Source organism: Carlito syrichta, unplaced genomic scaffold (genome assembly GCF_000164805.1).
Source record: "Carlito syrichta isolate Samal-C Ts95f unplaced genomic scaffold, Tarsius_syrichta-2.0.1 Scaffold310863, whole genome shotgun sequence".
NCBI lineage: Eukaryota > Metazoa > Chordata > Mammalia > Primates > Tarsiidae > Carlito > Carlito syrichta.
In genome coordinates this window covers 1,178,913-1,184,680 of record NW_007254959.1, presented here as the reverse complement: position 1 = coordinate 1,184,680, position 5,768 = coordinate 1,178,913, and positions in this window count along the sequence as shown.

Genomic DNA, 5,768 nt, shown 5'->3' with positions numbered 1-5,768 from the left:
TTCCTCTCCCCTCCCCCATCTCTTCCTCTCTCTCCTTCCCTCTGTCTCTCTCCCATCCCTATCCCTACTTCTATCTGTCTCTATCTCTATCTCTACCTTTCTCCCTATCTCTATCTCTATTTATCTTTCCCTGTTTCTCTGTTTGCATCTCTCTCTATCTCTCTGTCTCTCTCCACCTCCACCTCCATCTCTCTCTTTCAGCCTCTCTCTCGCTCTCGCTCTCCCTCCTTTCTCTCTCTCTCCTCTTCCTTTCTCTCTTTAATCCATTTCTCCCTTCTTCCTTCTCTCCCTCCTTGCCTCACTATCTATCTCCTCCTTTCCCTGTTCTCTTCAGGAACAGTCTGGGCAACATAGTGAGATCTCTTTTCTATGAAAATGAAATAAAAAAATTAACCAGACATGCTGGTGTGTGCCTGTAGTCCTAGCTACTTGGGAGGTTCAAGGGGAGCATCACTTGAGCCCAAGAGCTTGAGGCTGAGGTCAGCTGTGATCATGCCACAGCACTCCAGCCTGGGCAACAGAGCAAGATTCTGACTCAAAAAAAACCCACAATTATTCTAGATGTTTCTGTAAAAGCACTTTTTAGATAGGACTAACATTAAAATCAGTAGATCTTGAACAAAGTGGATGGTCTGCCACTGTATGAGTGGGCCTCATCCAACCACCTTAAAAGATAGACCTCCCCAAAGAAGAGGGACTTCTGCCAGCTGCCAGCCTTTGGGCTCAAGCTGCAGCAACAACCCTTCTTTGGATCTCCAGCCTGTTGGTTTACCTCGCAGATTTTGTCAGCCTCCACAGTCACATGAACCAGTTCCTTAAAATAAATGCCTCTCATATATTTATCTCCATCCTATTGGGTCTGCTTCCTGGAGAACCCTGACTAACACAGGAGCTCCTGGTGTTCATGAGCTGCCACTTGTCCTTTTACTTAATATTAGAGAATATATGCTCGTGTGACCACGCTGATCGAGGTTTGAACTGTATAATAAAGCACCTAGATGTATTGCACCACAAGGGCAAAAGGGAGTTTAATGGTGTTTTACATTTAGGAGGAAATTGAATGAAGTGAATTGACCAGCAGGGGCTTTGGGGGCCAGGAGGATGTGAGGGGTAGAACCAACCCACACGTGGGAATGGAGGGTATCTCTCTAGCTAAGCCCATAGCGTTCTGAGGGCCACCTTGACAGGGCTGAGGCTAAAGAGGGCAGGACAGGGACAGATCACAACTCAGGAACCATAGCTCTTGCTGGAGCCCGGGAAACATCCCATGTGGTGACTGGGGCCCAAGACGGGCAGAGCTGAGTCCTCAGACAGGAGCAGGGTGGGCCATTTTCCAACCCAGGCTGTGTGCTCAGTCACAGTTTCATGGAGACCGGCAGGGTCTCGAGCATCGTGTGGCCCTGTCCTCTGCCTCCAAAGGAAAGTACTCATGTGGAGGCAGATGGTGCACTTGCCTATTGCAAGCATGGAGGTCAACAATCACTTCTACTTGAGCAGTTTGTGAGCAGGGCTCCTGAAACTCGATACCACTGACATTTCTGTCCTAGGTCTTGTAGGATGTTTGACTGCATCCTGGCCTCTACCCATCGGATGCCAGAAGCACCCTCACCCCTACCCAAGTCATGACATTCAAAAATGCCTCCAAATAAATGGCTGCCAAAATTAACAAATAAAAATATAGGATGCCCAGTTAAAATTGAATTTCAGATACATTAGAAATCATTGGTATGTCTCTTGTAATATTTGGGACATACTTATGCTAAAAAGTGGTTTGTGTTTATCTGAAATTCAGTATAACTGGGCATCTTGGATTTTATCTGGCACTGTTACCTGTGGACTGAGAACAATTGGTCTAGGGACTACAATAGAAAACAGCTTAGGAGGATTTGAGAAATATAAAGGAAAAGACTCAGGTTTGCTCACCTACAATCTCGTGTCGTGCTCACCGAAGCTCAGGGAAGGTCAAGGCATATATTTTCTTCATTGCAGAAGACAGAAATGAGGTTAAGAGATTTAAGGGTCAGACAGACAGTGGGGGTAGATCCAAGGTGAGACCTGGGTCAGGGCAGCCTGTCTTTTTCGTGGATCCTTTCCTCCTTACAAATAATTTAAAATTATATTTTTACTGTGAAAGTATAAGGATGAATATTATGTTGTTGATGTTATGCTGAGAATATTAATGACAGATATTAATATCTTGTGTTTAAACATTTTATTCAACCTATGTATTGATTTTTTCTTCACATTTTATTTATTATTTTAAATCCCCAATGAAGATAATATCTTCACATTCTAATACTAATTAAACCACGTTCACCATGTCCCTAGGTCCTGAAAGTGACTGTGGGCCTCGGTCTCTGAGCTATGCCTGAGAAAAGCCAGCCCTGGCACTGACCTTGCAAGTCACCAGCCTTTCCCTGCTCCGGGCTCCCCCTAGTGATCGATTTCAGGCAGACAACTTGGGCCCCAGCTGCGGCCAGACCCTCACTGCAGCTCAGACCTGATTTCCTGGGTGGCGCTCTGAAGAGCGCTGGTGACTGCTCTCAGACCCTGAAGCAGACACTGGTAGTGGTAGGTCAAGACCATCTTTTTAATCAATACTATTTTTTTTTCATAATGGAGAGTGTATCGGTTGTGTTGGTCATTACTATTGTTAAGCAGAGGCACAATGCTGTACAGCAGACCTCTGCAAATTACTCATCTCACATAATTGAGACTTCATGCCCATTAAACAGCAACCCCCCGTTTCCTCTCCTCCCCATGCCTGACAAGCCCCATTCCACTCTCTTCTTCCCTGAGTCTGACTATTTTAGACGTTTCAAATACGTGACGTCATGTAGCATTTGACTTTCTGCTTATTTTGGTTAACATAATGTCCTCCAGGTTCATCTACGTAGTCCAATATGACAAGATTTCACTCCTGTTTAAGGCCACCACATTCCTTTATCCAGTCATCTGTTGATGGACACAGAGGTTGGTATCTTGGCTATGGTGAATGCTGCTGTGAGCTTGGAAGTGCAGACATTTATTCAAGACACTGACTTCAATTTTTTTGAGGAAATACCCAGAAATGAGAAGCTAGGTTGCAGGTAGTTCTAGTTGTTTGAGGAACCTCCATGGTGTTTCCTGTGGTGAGTGCCCTGGTCTACGTTCCCACCAACAGTGCACAAGTCACTCCTGATCCCTCTTGCCTACACCCCTTGTTGGCGTCCTCTTCACTACCCTGATCTCTGAAGTGAAGTCCATTAGGGAAGGGTGCCAGGTCAAGGGCTCCACCCTTCTTCACTCACCCTCATCAACAATCTTGGCCTTCCACCCTATTCTTCTGAAGTGTTGGCAAAACCTGGAACCAACCTAGTTGCCCAACCAAAGTGGACTGTATAAAGAAAATGTGAGCCAGGCTCGGTGGCTCAGCCTGTAATCCCGCGCCTTTGGGAGGCTGAGGTGAGTGGACTGTCTGAGCCCACGAGTTTGAGACCCGCCTGGGCAACTTGGTAAGATCCTATCGCTACAATAAATCAAAAATTAGCCGGGTGTGGTAGAGCATGCCTGTAATTCTGGCTACTTGGAAGGCAGAGGCGGAAGGATCGCCAGAGCCCAGCGGGTCGAGGCTGTGGTGGCCGGGAGCAGCCACTGCACTCCAGTCTGGGCGACAGAGTGAGATTCCAACTAAAAAAATAAAAAAGAAAAAAAAAGAAAAAAGAAAATGTGATACAAATCCATGGTGGACTATTACGCAGCCATAAAGAAGAAAAAAATTATGGCCTCCACAGCAACAGGAATGCAGCTGGGGACCATCATACTAAAGGAACTATCGCAAAAACAAACAACTGAATACTGCATGTTCTCACCTACAAGTGGGCCCTGAACAGTAGACCTCTGCAACTTATCTTACAAAATTGAGACTTTATGCCCATTAAATGGCAACCTTGCACACAAGCAGGTGAATTTTTTGTTTCTGCTTTTTTAATTTTAAAGATGTGAGGTACAATTCAGTGGTCATAACACAGGTAAAGTTTGGGCCTCCCTTTGGTCTCACTATGCTTGGTTTTAGACCAGGTACTAGTCACACAACCACAAGGGTGGCACTGGCAGATGCTGGGCACTGCTAGGGGAGAGGGGTCACTTGGCAACACACCGGGTACCTGGTCCACTAGCAGGGGGAGGGAGGGCCAGCTGGAAGCCCAAACTTCACCTGCATGCTCCTTACTTATGTAGTAAATCCCCACTTGTACCCCACAACTCTAAAATAAATACATAAATAAAGGGTTGAGTGAGAGAGTGGTTAATGTCATTTCTCACTCTGCCCATTCGGGATCCTACGTTTTTCTCTGGTCCTAAGAGGCAGCACGATGCCCTTTCTGCTCTTGCACAGAGGATCCTAGGACACCAAGGGGGAAGAAAGTAAACCATGATGTGACCTTCTCTCCCAGGTCACCTTCCATGTGCTTTAAGCTCCTGATGGGGTAGGACAGCAGAGGGAGGGTGGGGAGCAGTGGGCCCCCCTGGAAACTGGGGGAGGTCTCTTGCCCGTGGGCACACACTCCTCTTCAATCCCACCCTGCAGAAAGTGGCTCTGACCAGCTTCCCTAGGCCACTGTGGATGTCTTCGGGCCTGCTCCCAAGCCCTGGACCATCCTTCCTATCCTTCCCCCTACCCATGCCTGAAGGACTTGCCAAAAACCCCAGCAGAGTTTCCTTCTGTGAGCACAGGTCTGATCCTCTCACTTTCTTTAGAAAGACACTGCCCATTCTCAAGCCTCGAAACTCAGCCTCCAACTCCTCCTTTGGGAAAATGAGAGAATTCGACTGGAAAAGTGGTTTTCAAACCCAACATCTTGACCCACCAGTGATCCCTTGTGAGGGGAGTCTCTAGTAACTTGTGACTAGTTAGACTTCAAGTGATGTGCATGTTGTCTGGAGGTGACGGTGCATCCCCTCCAATTTCATGTTGTCAATGCCACCTGCCTTTCAACATACCCTTTGAAGGGAAAGAGAGAGGGTGAGTCTTTTGTTTTTTGTTTTTTTAATTTTAAACATGTGGGGTACAATTCAGGATTAGGTATACAAGTGGTCATCGTACAGGTAAAGTTTGAGCCTCCCTTTGGTTCCCACTTCACCTGGGTTGAGATCAGGTACCCTTATTGATGTTATGTGCTACAGCCCCCCTCCCGGCAGTGTCCCACTACTGCCAATCCCTTTTTTACAGTACTATGGTAAATGCTCAGGGTCTGCTTATGAGTGAGAACATGTGGTACTCAGTTCTTTGTTTCTGGGATAGATCACTGAGTATGATAGACTCTAAATTCATCCAAGTTGCTACAAAGTTCTTTTAACAAGCCTAGCAGAATTGCTCATGGCCACATCGACCCAAGGTGCACGGACTATGTTTCTTGTTCATGGTAATCCTGTTCTCCTGACTGTTTCTCTTTCCAACAAAAAAGTACAGAACCAGCCGGGTGCAGTGGCTCATGCCTGTCATCTCATCATTTCAGGAGGTGGAGGCAAGAGGATTGTCTGAGCCCAGGGATTCAAGACCATCCTGGGCAACTTGGGGAGACCTTGTCTCTAAGGTAAATCAAAAGATTAGCTGGGCATTGTAGCACAAGCCTGTAGTTCCAGCAACTTGGAAGGCTGAGGAGGAAGGATAGCTTGAGCCCAGCAGGTCAAGGCTGCACAAGGCTGTGAGCATGCCGCTGCACTCCAGCCTGGGCAACAGAGTGCTACTCTAACTCAAAAAGCAAAACAAAACAAATCAGAGCCTCAGA